The sequence below is a fragment of the Pinus tabuliformis genome, chromosome 5_2 (genome assembly GCF_031772625.1).
Source record: "Pinus tabuliformis cultivar Carrire ecotype Pingquan chromosome 5_2, CPIR1, whole genome shotgun sequence".
NCBI classification, from domain to species: Eukaryota; Viridiplantae; Streptophyta; class Pinopsida; order Pinales; family Pinaceae; genus Pinus; species Pinus tabuliformis.
The window spans coordinates 740,733,681-740,749,678 of record NC_142306.1 but is presented as its reverse complement, the minus strand read 5'-3'; positions in this window follow the sequence as shown (position 1 = coordinate 740,749,678).

Below are 15,998 nucleotides of genomic sequence, written 5' to 3'. Positions count from 1 at the left end.
ATTTAGAACCCAATCAGTTGGTATGGTATCGATGACTTTGCTCTTGTAAAAAAATTGTTACTCGATCCATTTTCATGGAAGATATGATAGCACATTATGGATATACAAACAACAACACCTTCTTTAGCTAATTCATAAATGTCAAACAAAAGGGTTCAATGGCAGAGCACATTGAGGACTTCCAAAAATTGAATATAAGGGTAAATGATATTCCAGACGAGCATAAGATGATGTCTTTATAGGTAATTTAAAGGATAACATCCAACATGAGGTTCATCTTTGGGAATCAGATTCATTGGAGAAGGCATTTAGGCTGGCAAGAAAAATTGAAAGCAAAATTATGGCAACAAGGAATCCTACCACAAACAACTATAAAGATGGAAGTGTTGTTGCTCTTATCCTTCAACAACTTACAACGTTGAAACCACAACATTTGGAAGAGAAAAGAGCAAAAGAGCTTTGTTACAGTTGTGATAACAAATATAATAAAGGTCATAAGTGTGCTGAGAAGAAATTATTCTACATAGATCGTGAAGAGGAGGAAGAAAAGGATCAAGAAACGTCAAAAGAAGACTATATATACCAGGAACCAACCCCAGAGAAGGAAGAAATGAATTCGACCATATCTTGTAATGCATTGGTAGGGATTACCACTCTTCAAACTCTCAAGATAGATGGAAAAACGAAGATAGTGAATAAATGTTTGGAAGGATATCTTCGTTGCTTCGTATTTAATAAACAAATACAATGGGTCAAGTGGTTACCTTTGGTTGAATGGTAGTATAATGCTTCAGAAAAAATGACCCCATTTATGGCACTTTATGGATATCATCCACCATTTACCACATCATATTTAAGATAAAATTATAAGGTTCAAGCAGTGGAAGGTCACATCAAGCATCAACAACAAGTTCTCCAACTCTTAAAGGATAACCTCACTTTGGCACAAAATCAAATGGATATTTCTATGGCTACAACCATACAAACAAATGTCCCTCAAGCAAGCTAAGAAGGATAATAAATTATCACCAAAGCACTATGGTCCTTACAAGGTGTTACGCAATATTGGTACGATGGCATACAAATTAGAGCTTCCTACGTCTTCCTGAGTGCACCTAGTTTTCCATGTTTCATGCTTAAAGAAGGCTATATGTGACAAGCTCCCAATTCAAACAATATTGTTGGAACTTGACGAGGAAGGAAAAATCGTATTGGAGCTTGAAGTAGTCACAGAAATAAGAATCTGACAACTACAAAATTGATTAATTATAGAGTATCTCATCAAGTGGAAGAACTTACCCACTGAAGATTCTACATGGGAGGATGAGAATTTTATACAGAAGCATCCATAACTACTCAAGCGTTGAGGACAACAATTTTTTTTGAAGTAGAGGGGCATGTTAGGTCCCTATACTACTAGTGTAGCCCCTTATTGTTATTAGTGCAACCCCCTTATTGTACTGTTGTGCCCATGTAGTCCCATATTGCTATTATTGTGCCCCATAGAAGCTCCACTATTGTTATTGTTTTTCCCTTACAATATTATTGTTATGTAGGATCTGATTATAATGTGACCCCTTATACTCCTAAATATAGAAAGAAGGCCTTGTCATTTGTATCATTGAAGAATTGTTCATTTGTGTAATGTAAAGGAGGTTGCCCCCTCGAAGAGGCTAATTTTGAAGTTATTGATCAATCTATTCTTCTATTTGTGAGCTGGTTGCATAACATTGAGGAGAACTCCTTTGAGTTTACATAACTTATATGATTCTCCATAGTCTTGTATCAGTTAGCATGTTGTTAATTATTTTCATATTGATGGTTGTTTTGAGAATTGATGCAAAATTGTCTTTATATGAACAATTTGTGTATGTTATTAGTGAGATAGATTGACATGAATTAGTTATAGCGATTAGAAGCCATAGTACATTTGTAGATGAGATAATTTTGATTCAGCTATGTTGTTGGTGTTTGTGTTCCATCTGCATGCCTATGGATTTTCTACTCATGTTGGTTTTTGTTACATAGGATGTGATTTTTTTTCCATCAGATATTGATTCATTGGTCACAATGTTGCATGATCTCTCACCTATGTTCATTGCCACCATTGAGGAGATTGGTTGTTACTTGGCCTATGTTACATTTAGTAGATCTCTTTATGGTTCATTGTTGCTACAAGTTTAGTGTTGCTCCAAGTTGAAGATTATTTGTTGTTGCTTAATTATTTCCATTATGAATATATGGCTTGATGGTTACCAGTGACATGATATGCTGGTACTAGTTGGAGGATTTGTTGATCAGATTTATTGTTTCATGGATTCATGGTTCGCTACCATAATAGTTTGAGGTTTATCTTATGATGTGAGATGTGTTGACTTGATTTTTTCTACCTTGAGTGGATGGTTGCCTCCTGCTGTAAATGGTGCACATATTTTTGACATATTTATTTTTGCTCAGTTGATGTTCATGGTTATATGCTACTGTTGCTCATTATTTCATATCTCATGTTGATTGGTTACCACTACCATCACTTTATTTGCTGCTAGAAGATGGTGCCTTGATATAAATGGATCTATCTTGTGCACATGGATGGTTGTATGCATGATGAGATTTATGTATTGATGATCATTCATCATCTTGTTGAGGAGCTTGTTTTAGCATGCCTTGGAGAGAGGCATGAGTTTTGGTCATGTATTGAAAATTTTGAGTATTATGTAACAACCACATGCTTCATATCATAATTCATCATATTGCAGACATGTATCATGTTTATGAAGCCATGTAATCAAGTGTTCAAGTCATTGACATTATGTTGTCATGAGTTGGTGATAGGAAGGTTATGACTCATATCAAGTTGGCATTTTCATGAGTTGTTGCAGCCACCTTTGTGTTGTTGTATATCATGTCATAGTCATTTTGTAGCCTTGTATATCATTCTACAACCATACATTACATTGTATTTCATATCATTGGTCATGGTAATGTTGGAGATAGAGTATTGGTGTCTAGTATCTATTGATGAGGGATGAAACATTCATTCAGAGGGTTGATTGGTGTTGTTTCAGTCATGTATTGCATATCAGTCATAATGTGTTAAGTCAACCCCTTTCTCCTTGAGGTGTAGCATTACACTAGAAGGCATTGGTTGTAGGTCGATGATGTTGATGCAAGTGTGGTTGTTGTGTTGCTGCTTGAGAGAGGATGGATGATCCTGTTATTGATTGGTCATCATGTATCTACTATTATTGTATCAGAGGATGATTTTGTTGTTTCTCATTGGTTTTTGTAGAGAATGTTGTTGCTCACATTATGTTGTTGCTGCTAGTTGAGACTAGCGTTCATGGAGAATTTGTTGTTGCTGCTTCGAGAGAGAGAGAGAGTTATTACTACTATTGTTTATTGTCATGATACCATGAGGAGTGTTATTGATTGTTGTTGCATTATGATCTAACCTAGCTAGTGTATAGGGGGAGTATTGTCTATTTAGATATGGTTACATGGGTGAGATCAACCCTTTGCCATTGATTTCAAAGGGGGAGTGACTGAGGATTTTTTCATAGGCTAGTTGGATGGTTTAGCTGGGGTTGCCATCAATGCCAAAGGGGGAGATTCTTGGAATTATGGCTCAGCTGTTGGTTAGCATTGATGTCAAATTGGTAGTGTGTGAAGATTGATGAGTTGTGGTTAGAATCCCGATGATGTCTAGAAGAGTCAGCATGATGTTACAAAGTCATGGGCGAGGTTGTCTCAGTGTATTAAATATCCTCCTGAAGCAAGTCTGCAAAACTTTTGGGAAATATCAGTTTTGAGTAGTATATGATGTTTTTGTGAAGGAAACTAGGGTACATACGATGCTATTATGAAGGAAACCCACATATACATCCTAGAAATGATTTTCTCTAGATTACTCGCACACATCAAGTGTTTTTCTTTTTCTTTTTTGACTTGTCTTATTCGAGACTCATCATGTAAAGGTCAGAAGGTTATTGAAATTCTAGGAGATGGTTAAAAGAGCATATTCATTAGTAAGTGAAGCTAGTGGCTAGATTGAGTCAAGAAACAATGAACCAGACCACTTCCAGTATATGAACAGAGCTCCACTACATGATTGTAATTATTTATTTAACCATTACAAAATATTACATATAGATGGAGATCATGAGGTTATTGGTTGGTTCTCTTGTGTGAGAAAATTATCATTGTGTCTTGGAGAACCACTGGTGAGGAGAGTGAAATTTTTGTAGCTGAGACAAAAGTATGCATGGCTAAAGACTATTTGTATGTAGAAGAAAAGTGACAGGTTTAAAAAGTAGTTTGCTAATGTGTTTATGATTGTAGGGGTAATATTTTATTTGAGTTTATATATGTTGCTGATATGATTGTGATAGATTGGCTACAATAGTGTCTCATGTTTTTATATGGAAATTTTATGTTGCATCATTGAGTCTCTGGATCTATATTATTTGCATCTAATGTATTGAGGCTATGTGAGTTGAGGATGATGTATGTATGTGAGAGAGGATTATGATTTGAGTTTGATTCAGTGATTGATATTTTGTATTGAGAGTGTTGATAATGCGTTATGGCGATATTGTTGTTGTGATGTTCATGCTTCAACAATGCTCCAAGGGTATCTTAAATAATGTTTCAAAAATAGTCAAGATTTTTGCTCCAAGAAGTGGCTAAAGTTTGCTTCCAACAAGTCTTCTTCAACAAGTTTGCATAAGGATCAACAACTACTCTAAAGTCTGCACAATTTTGCTTCAAAAAGGTTGTTCCAACAAATCTGCACAAGCGCCAACAACTACTCCAAAGTCTGCATAAGTCTATGTTATGGCATCAAGGCGATTCTAAAAATAAATCTTAAGAAATGTCAATAATTCTGTGAGGTAAGATTTTCTCCTAGAGGTCGAAACTCAGAACTTTCCGCAGGGGCTTTTTCACAGGTTTCCATAGGCCAAAAAAATCCTTGTTACAGGTCTGTAATTTAGGGTCGAATTTTCCTTGTCACGGGTCTCCACACTGCCAAAAATGTTAGAAGTCTTCTCCTTTCCTCAGGCTGAAAATATGGTCCAAAAGGGCTAAAAATATCAGCTCCAAATTACAGAGGGGTCTACTCCAAAAGGGCAGAAGAAATCTGCTCTAAAGTAGGTCAAGACTAGGTCCAAGAGAGGGCCAAAAACATGCTTCAAGAAGCTTGAAGTTTGCTCCAAGAGGGGTTGATATTTGTTCCCAAATGAATCCCAAAAATCACAGAATTATATCACAAAAAACCAATGAGAAGACTGTCACGTTTTAGCTCCATTGATAAGATCCTTAGTTCACAAGTTGGGAACTTCTTTCTTTCTTACCTCAGATATGAATTGCTTCTATGTATGCTTGGCTGAGTTGGATGGATGAATGGAGGAGTCTAGATTCTTATTTATACTTGTTTGACCATGATTTGAATATACACATCTCTTGGGAAGGTAAACTTGTACTCATTTAGGATTGAAAAAAATATGGGTTTCCAACTTGTATATCCAATATCTTATTAATGAATAGGAGTTAGAAGGAGAGTAAATATTTTTTTTGAAAGGTATTGAAATACTATACACTCTAATGTAATTGACTTCTTGAGTTGGTGATCCCTTTAACATCAATAACAAGAATTCTTCTAACACCATGTTAGAAGTTTTGTTATAACTATTTTTTCTAGAGTTTTAGACAATGAAATTTTAGCTTGAGGATAAATACCATTGTATAGGTGATAAAAAAATTAGGTTTTGGTTTCCTATACTTTCATAGATATAGTCTATGGAAGTTAGGGTTTGTGACTAATCCTGAAATTAGTTTTAAAAGAGTCATCTTGGAATTTTCATTATATTTTTTGGGGTGAAGTTTGACTCTGAATTTTTCAAACATTGAGATGATATAACAAATTAAAAAGTGAATAATTTTTTCATATTTCGACTCATTTAGTTTATAATATATATCTTGTGGAGTTTAGGGTCTTTGGTTAAATATGTCATAGTAAATTTAAGAGTTTTTTTGGGTTAACAAGCTCATTTTTCAAAATTTTAGACTTTTTCCAATGTCTTTAAATAAAACAATAATATATCATTTAATAGGTAAAACTATTGGCATGGAAGAATACATACATCAACTGAACATAGTTTCACCTCATTGGAAACTCATGTAATCCCTGTTAGTATCCCTTCGAGTAGTACTGCATCACATAGTACATGTATATAGTGTTATCACTCAGGTTGTTCCCTGCCTCCTGAAGGGAATACGGCCGAGGTAACCACTAACCAATCTTTTAGCTGCAGGTTCTAGCCTACCTGCAACCAGAGAGGGCTCTCTCTTTATAATTTAGCTTTGTTTTGAAGTATTTTAGGCTAGTTATGATGTACAGGGTTTTGTTTTGAGTTTGTTGGATGGTGATTTCAAGCAGAGCTGTGATGCAAGTCCAAAACAGTCTATACTATTGGGCAATGGAGTCAATGATGGTGCAATGCTGAAAGTGTTTCTTTTACATTACCCCTTAGTCCATAAATGAGATGCTGCAATTCAAGCCAACTCAGCCTTTGGTCCCCCTTTCCATGAGACAATTACTGGATCAAGCCTCAAAATTTTCCTCTGCAGGAGTTGACCGGATTGCCAAGCTGTTTATGCCACCAGAGTGTTACTCCAGATTCACAATGCCCTATCAGCATGCTTGGTTTACTGAGGATGGAAAAATGCTCATAGATATGATTTCCTACATCCTGGGATTCAGAACAAGTGAAATTGTGGATGAGACTGTCTTTGCTTTGATGTCCATGTTTATTCCGGGACAGCCCCCTGCTGTCAAGTATGACTATGCCACCTTCATAGCCAACAAGATTCATGAGCAGTTCATGAACTTAGGGAGGGAAAGGGTGTTCAAATATACTTCATATATATATCATTTGCTGTTGTACTATCAATCAGATAGTTTCCGGGTTTTCCTTAAAAAGTTGGATGCTAGAGGGGAGCGAAGGTCTGTAATATTTTGGTCCTCGGTGTTCCATCATGTTAATTAATCCCCATACACATACTGTGAGTTCATTGACCTTTTTGTCTATCCAGCCACTTGCTTATTGTCAACAGATCCTCCTCCTAGGCTCACTGCTGAAATGCAGAGAATCCTACATCTCTCAAAAGGATACAACATTGGTGACTGGTACTTCTACCAAAACCACACTGTAATAAGGATTTATGGCTGTGAATTATCCCCTACAGACTGCCAAAATATGTCCCCATGAGACTCTTTGCCTTGGAGTACTATCAGCAATTCAACAGTGCAGACTTAACTCACTTCTATGGTGCTAGGAAAAAAGCACAGCTCAAGATAAGACACCAACTGGGCCCTTTTATCTTTAATAAAAGGGAAGAAGCATGGAAGGATGCTGACACTATTCTGAGAGAGAAACTTAAGCTCAAACTAAGTTTTCAGTGGTCACCATATGACCCTGAACATTTCATAAGCTTTAGAAGAGTTAAAAACAAGCTCACAGGATATCTGCACCACAGAATCTTTGAAATTGAACAATATGCCAATCAACAAGAATGGGTAGAGGGCACACTAGTGGAAGAGCTTACTGAGGAAGAGATAACAGAAAAAGCAATCAAAGACCTTGAAAAATCAGTTGACCTGGAATCTTTTGGACAGGTGTTTTGCACATTGCCTCGACACCTTGGAGCGGGCACATCATCTGCCACAACTTCCAAACAGCCTGCCCAAGAAAGTGCTCAACCAGCAGAGACAGCTAAAGGAAAAGAGGTGCAGCATTCAGAGCAGCAGGTACAACATTCCGAGCAGCAAGAAACAATGGCAGACCGACCAGTTTCAACAGATGAACAAAGTCAAGGGCAAGACCCTTCAACACAAGCAAAGGTGACTGAAATTCCTATGTTACAGACTCCTCTTAATGAGGAAAGGGCCAAGAAAAGGGATAGACAAGAAGAGACACCCACAGGGGCATCTACAGATCAGCAAGGAGAAAAAAGACAAAGATTAAATTTAAGTATGGGGGATTTACGCAGTGCATTATATTAGTCATTTTTTGGGATTCAACTGCGTTAAGTAAGTCATTCAAACGTATGACCATTTCCATGAGAGGTAGTCGTAACTGACTAATTTCTCATGATTTTTGAATAGTTCACTTAGCACTCATTGCATCGGGTGATGCTCACAGGGGTGAAGAAGTGGGATTGAAACTAGTGAAATGTGGAGAACGAATCACATAGCATCAATCATCACTTCCGGGGCTTGCACCCGGTAACCAGGACTTCCCAGGAGGTCACCCATCCCAGAACTCCTCTGGCTCAAGCGCGCTTAACTGTGGAGTTTTTCCCACAATCAAGCCCACTTAGCTTGCTACCCCATTTGCAAAACCTTAGCAAGTATTGTGCCTCATGAACCATTCAAGTAGAGATCCCTTGACTCTTTTTGAATTTAAGTATGGGGGATTTACGCAGTGCATTATATTAGTCATTTTTTGGGATTCAACTGCGTTAAGTAAGTCATTCAAACGTATGACCATTTCCATGAGAGGTAGTCGTAACTGACTAATTTCTCATGATTTTTGAATAGTTCACTTAGCACTCATTGCATCGGGTGATGCTCACAGGGGTGAAGAAGTGGGATTGAAACTAGTGAAATGTGGAGAACGAATCACATAGCATCAATCATCACTTCCGGGGCTTGCACCCGGTAACCAGGACTTCCCAGGAGGTCACCCATCCCAGAACTCCTCTGGCTCAAGCGCGCTTAACTGTGGAGTTTTTCCCACAATCAAGCCCACTTAGCTTGCTACCCCATTTGCAAAACCTTAGCAAGTATTGTGCCTCATGAACCATTCAAGTAGAGATCCCTTGACTCTTTTTGAATTTAAGTATGGGGGATTTACGCAGTGCATTATATTAGTCATTTTTTGGGATTCAACTGCGTTAAGTAAGTCATTCAAACGTATGACCATTTCCATGAGAGGTAGTCGTAACTGACTAATTTCTCATGATTTTTGAATAGTTCACTTAGCACTCATTGCATCGGGTGATGCTCACAGGGGTGAAGAAGTGGGATTGAAACTAGTGAAATGTGGAGAACGAATCACATAGCATCAATCATCACTTGAATCAAAAAGAGTCAAGGGATCTCTACTTGAATGGTTCATGAGGCACAATACTTGCTAAGGTTTTGCAAATGGGGTAGCAAGCTAAGTGGGCTTGATTGTGGGAAAAACTCCACAGTTAAGCGCGCTTGAGCCAGAGGAGTTCTGGGATGGGTGACCTCCTGGGAAGTCCTGGTTACCGGGTGCAAGCCCCGGAAGTGATGATTGATGCTATGTTATTCGTTCTCCACATTTCACTAGTTTCAATCCCACTTCTTCACCCCTGTGAGCATCACCCGATGCAATGAGTGCTAAGTGAACTATTCAAAAATCATGAGAAATTAGTCAGTTACGACTACCTCTCATGGAAATGGTCATACGTTTGAATGACTTACTTAACGCAGTTGAATCCCAAAAAATGACTAATATAATGCACTGCGTAAATCCCCCATACTTAAATTCAAAAAGAGTCAAGGGATCTCTACTTGAATGGTTCATGAGGCACAATACTTGCTGAGGTTTTGCAAATGGGGTAGCAAGCTAAGTGGGCTTGATTGTGGGAAAAACTCCACAGTTAAGCGCGCTTGAGCCAGAGGAGTTCTGGGATGGGTGACCTCCTGGGAAGTCCTGGTTACCGGGTGCAAGCCCCGGAAGTGATGATTGATGCTATGTGATTCGTTCTCCACATTTCACTAGTTTCAATCCCACTTCTTCACCCCTGTGAGCATCACCCGATGCAATGAGTGCTAAGTGAACTATTCAAAAATCATGAGAAATTAGTCAGTTACGACTACCTCTCATGGAAATGGTCATACGTTTGAATGACTTACTTAACGCAGTTGAATCCCAAAAAATGACTAATATAATGCACTGCGTAAATCCCCCATACTTAAATTCAAAAAGAGTCAAGGGATCTCTACTTGAATGGTTCATGAGGCACAATACTTGCTAAGGTTTTGCAAATGGGGTAGCAAGCTAAGTGGGCTTGATTGTGGGAAAAACTCCACAGTTAAGCGCGCTTGAGCCAGAGGAGTTCTGGGATGGGTGACCTCCTGGGAAGTCCTGGTTACCGGGTGCAAGCCCCGGAAGTGATGATTGATGCTATGTGATTCGTTCTCCACATTTCACTAGTTTCAATCCCACTTCTTCACCCCTGTGAGCATCACCCGATGCAATGAGTGCTAAGTGAACTATTCAAAAATCATGAGAAATTAGTCAGTTACGACTACCTCTCATGGAAATGGTCATACGTTTGAATGACTTACTTAACGCAGTTGAATCCCAAAAAATGACTAAAGATTAAATTCTTATTCAGAGAAAGAATTGCCAGAGGGACCAACTGAACAACAAGTTCCCCTAAGCATGGAAACATCAGCTAGCTCCTTTCAGCCAGAGCAAGAGAGACAACAAGGTGTGGAGGTTACATCCACCAGGAAACAGAGCAGACAGGGCTCTGACATCAAAAAGGCATTCACTGATATCAAGGCCAGAAATGAGCCAGTAAGGTTCCAGCTTTATAACCAACTGCTAAGAATGGCTCCCACTAATCAGCAAAGGCTAATGGCAGCCTATGACAGCCAAGAAGGGAAAATGACCCTCAGTTATTTCAGACCTACAATGCAACAACCAAAATTAGCTGCCGACTATATCAGAACCAATCTAGAAGTTCTCTCCAAAGATATCCATCCAATGGACCAGATTGAATTACACAAACAAATCGGCGAAATGGTATATTCTACCTTGGCAGACAAAACATTGTTGGCTCATAGATTGCAAAATTCATTGCACAATACTTCTGCCCAACTAGAATTAGAAAAGGCCTCCTCAATGGCTAAGGATAATAGAATCAAATCCTTGGAGGAGATTATTATAGAATTGGGACATGATCCCAAGGATCCTAAGGGCATTCAGGCCTTGATCAAAAAGAAAGAGGAAGACATAGCAGCCCTCAGAAGACAACTCAGGCTGCCAGCTACAATACATCCTCAAACCACAGAAGTAGCACAACAAAAAGAAGAGGAGGATGTGGTTACTTTGCTTATGAGGATGCATAAAAGACTGATAGAAACAGAGGGTGCCTTGGAGGCATCACTACAAGGGAGACAGGGAGAGTTGGCCTCTCAGCCAGCACAAACAGCTATATCTATTGAGACTGCACCTCCTACAGTCACCACAACAGCCCCTCCTTCTGATCCAACATCAATAGCAGGTACCTCAACTTCAGCAACAGTTTCAGCAACAACTACAGCAGCAGCAGAGCAAGAGGCCAGCCTGAGTATGGAGGAGATGATGAAAGAAATAAAGGCTCTGGAAGTACAGATGGTAGAATTGAAAGAGGCCAAAGAAAAGCTGGCTAAAATTGAGGTAAGATATGACAAATCAAATATGGATGTAGCAGAGAAAATAAGGGAAGTAAAGGCCTTGGAGAAAAGAATAAAGAGCTTACTCTTGATAAGACTCTAGCTGAAGTCAAGAAAATTCTGTGGGCCAAAATTGGCCAATCCATCACTGACCAATGGCAATCAATTGAAACTATACATGAGCAAATGGAATTGATAGGCTTAGCTCAATTCGAAACTCAAAAGGCTAGAGCATCACTAGGAAATATGCCTGAGCAAGCCAATAGAATGATTCAATTTATGAACACTCATACCAAAGAGCAGTTGGCAGCAATAGGTATCAGGAACATGACAGATACCATCTTACTAGTGAAAAGGGTGCTGACCTTAAGGAATTTTGTGCAGACTTTGGAAAGAAAATGCCAAGAAATGCAGGCAGAGATAAATGATTTCAAAATCAAGTTTGCAGTATTGCAGAGCAAAGGGCTGCCCAGTTTATTAACCAGTGCTGGGAGGCTACTATCACATGAGCAATATGCCCACAGGGTAAATAACTATGCCTCCAATCAAATTACAGCATCCTCAAGCACCTCAGAAGAAACAGGGCCTCCCTCAGGACAGAATCTCTATGACAAACTGGAAAATCTGTTCTACATTGAACATGAGATAAACCACCTTTTCGAAGTCCAGCCCAATTTTTATAGATACACTGAAGCTGATGAAACACTGATAAAGATACAAAGACATCAATTGCCTACAGAGGATTGGTGGAAAGGAATGATGGATATATTGCTCAGGTAACTTTGTTTCTATTTTTTCTTTTGGTAAGCTATAGGTCAACAATTACAGAGGCACGATCCACCTGCCAGAGGGTGAGGAACAACAAAAAAGCAAAAAATAAATGGTGACTACAGCTCGTTGATGAAAACCGAGCATTGATGACAAGGCCAAGACAGCGGCACAACAACATAGCAACATCAAGACAGCAAACACAGAGTAAATGCGCAGAAACCAACCGACTCACTCAGTCCAAAAGGTCAAATATCTCTGACAATCTGGACAACCAGCACATTCACATTTACTGCAACATTTATTTACCTCATTTACTTCTTCTCAAAGAGTTGGTAAAGGAAGTTATGACTTCAGAACTTATCTTCGTGATATTTTGTAAACTCCCTGTTTGTATATATACCTCCCCATAGTATGTATTTGGGGTTGGTGATTTTCTCTCTGGACTGCGCTGTAAATTCTGAGACTATTTTAATACAAAAGCTGTTGAAGTTCACTGTTGCTGACCGTTTGGATGTGGATTTGATGTTCTGGAACTTGCTATAGAATTCTTGTGTCATTCTATGGATCAATAAGTTACTCTAAACTATGTTTTATGTTTTCTGTGTTTGCAAATTCCATATATGTTCCATAATCTTGGTAACAGAGAAGAAGAATAGCCCAGGATTTGTTTAAAAGCACCCTGTGTTCAATCTCTGCTATTACTATGTTTTCTTCAGAATTAGTCATAAATATGAATTCTTAGATGCTCATGTTTGCACTGATTCTTTCACTTTGAATATTACCCAGGAATTCTTCATTGCTCCTTGATAATATCCATGCACTCTCCCCTGGCCAGCATAATGAAAGATTCTTGATTGCCTTTCATTCCCTGACTTCACTCCATCAATTTCAGATTTGAAAATTGTTCCAAAACTGCCTATCTCGCTCTGTAGCATCACCATTCACCCAAGAAACACTTTCAGTAGTGCACCATCATTGACTCCATTGCCCAATAGTATAGACTGTTTTGGAATTGCATCACAACTCTGCTTGAAATCACCATCCAACAAACTCAAAACAAAACCCTGTACATCATAACTAGCCTAAAATACTTCAAAACAAAGCTAAATTATAAAGAGAGAGCCCTCTCTGGTTGCAGGTAGGCTAGAACCTGCAGCTAAAAGATTGGTTAGTGGTTACCTCAGCCGTATTCCCTTCAGGAGGCAGGGAACAACCTGAGTGATAACATATAGAATATCACTTGATGTACATATGGTTATATAAGAATTCCCTTAGGTATACTTGAAATTGGCTTTAGATAAGCTAATCAGATTCTATCTTGTTGTTATACTACATTGAAAACAACTCTTAGGGAGACCACTCTCTAGTACGTGGATAGTTGAGTAAAACAATTAAGGGCATTGTTGAGCCTTCTTAGTTACTTCCCTAAGATATTGGGTTGAGTACTATTGTTGGAACCAACAGGTATATCAGAGAGCTATAATGCATTACACTCTATTGTCATTAAGACCTACTAATTTTTTCTCATGAGCTCACACACAAAGATTAACCATTTTGACAATCTTCAAAATAAGCTTGAAATGTGCACAACAAAATGGCATAACTTTTGATTGGAAGATCTATTTGTGTTGATTAAAAATTTGTGATAGCAAGGAAAAATAAGATTGTTATCATTTTTTCACATGGATCCAAAGTGTGCTCCAAAATTTACTTCACCAATTAAATGTCTACAAAGTTCATCCATGACTCATGAAGAAAATGAAGAATTACAAAACCAAATATCCAAATTGGATAATCAAATTAACGAATTGAATGATATGTCAATGAAAAAGGTTGATTTGATAATATAGAAATAAAAATAGAATGAAATATGGATAAAAAAAATAGAATGGTTGGAACATAAGATGAATGGAAAGTTGGAATAGATGGAACAAAATATTATGGAATCCCTAAAAGGGAGGCTCCCTAAAATTGATAATGTCATTAAAGGGACAAATGGAAGTAAAGGTAGTATTCATGTTGAACCCCTTTGCAGTAATATTTTTTTCCCGTGGATTCAATTCCAATAGTGAAGTCACTTATGGATGGTATCCAAAGGGTGTGAACCATCCGAAGGCTGAGTTAAATAAGTTTAATGGAACATAGCTTTTTAGTTGGGTGAATCAAATAGAACAATATTTTGAATTGCATAATGTTATGGATGATAAGAAAAGGATTTATATAACAACTTCATACTTTTAGATAAAATCCTATCAATGGTATCAATGGGTAGTTAAAAAGAAGCCCCATTATTATTAGTATACTTGGGGTTTATTTGTAAAAGACCTAGAATCACAATATGGGAAAGTTTGAGAATAATACCAATTCATTCAATTAACAAGAATCAAACACTTATGTGATATTGAAGATTATAATTCAGAATTTCAGGTATTAGCCCCAAGGGTCGATAACATAAGTGAAGAAATTTGGTGGAAGCTTACATGGGTGAATTAAAAGAAGACATTAAACATGGAATTTTCTCAAAACATCATGAAAATATATGGAAACTATGCAACTTTCTTATCATATTCAAGCTAGGAATAAGGCTACACACATTGGAGCATATTTAGGAAGCAAGCATTCATAAGGAAACCTTACCTCAACCTACTCGAATATGACAAAAGGGAATGATGGATTAATATTTCTTTGTGATTCCCACTACTACAAGTTCAAAACATGCATGGGGTACTAATAATCATGTTGAATTGGAGGAAAACTTGTTTCTCTTCAAGCGTATGATGACTCTTCATTGATTATATGTTGGATGAATGGAGTTTGTCAATTGCAATAGTATATTTAATGGCTTTTGGGGAGCAACTAAAAGAGATTTATTATAATTTTGAATCCCTTTCTTTCTTTCACATTTATAGAGAGTTCAAAGAAGATGCCAATGAGCTTTCAAAGAAAGGATTACAAGTTGAGAGCAGTTTTCTGGTTGATGAAAGAATTTCCATAACAAATTTCAATGATGTTATAGTGTTCTTTCCTTCTTAGGTATCTATTTTTATTTTATTTTTATATATGAGGCAGTATTAGATGGTTCATGTTGTCAAAATAGAGAAACCTACGAGTCGTTATGGTTAGTGACCTCTTTTTGCTCTTATATTTATTTACCTCTTATAGTACTTAATCAAGACCATTTTTAGAGAACCATAATCAAAACACTAGATACAGTTCATGATATATTATACACGTTCATGATATATTATTATTATGTTTATGAGACTCTAATGTGAGCGGACAACCATGATCCATGATTTAACCATGACCCATATTAACATATTAACTGGTTAATGATATGGTTTTAATATGTTTATGAAGATCAACTCATGATATATTTTTATTATGCTTATGACTCTTAGCTTGTACATGAGCAACTACCTCACTACGAGAGGCACATCCTTGATTTAACCACAATCCATGATTAACATAGTGGAACCAGTTCATGATATGTTTTTATTATATTTATGAGGATAAACTCATGCTATATTTTTATTATGTTTGAGGCTAAAATTGTACGAGAGCAACTACATTATTAGGAGAGGCTCTTTATGAGAGAAATTACCTCACTAGGAGAGGATCTTTACGCGAACAACTAAATGGACTTTCATTCATAGCTTTTGCTTTTAAATGATAAAGTACTATGGTACTTGATGAAAGCAAATTTGGTTCTCTTTTAATAGAAATTTATAACCTTTTTCTTAGAAAAAAA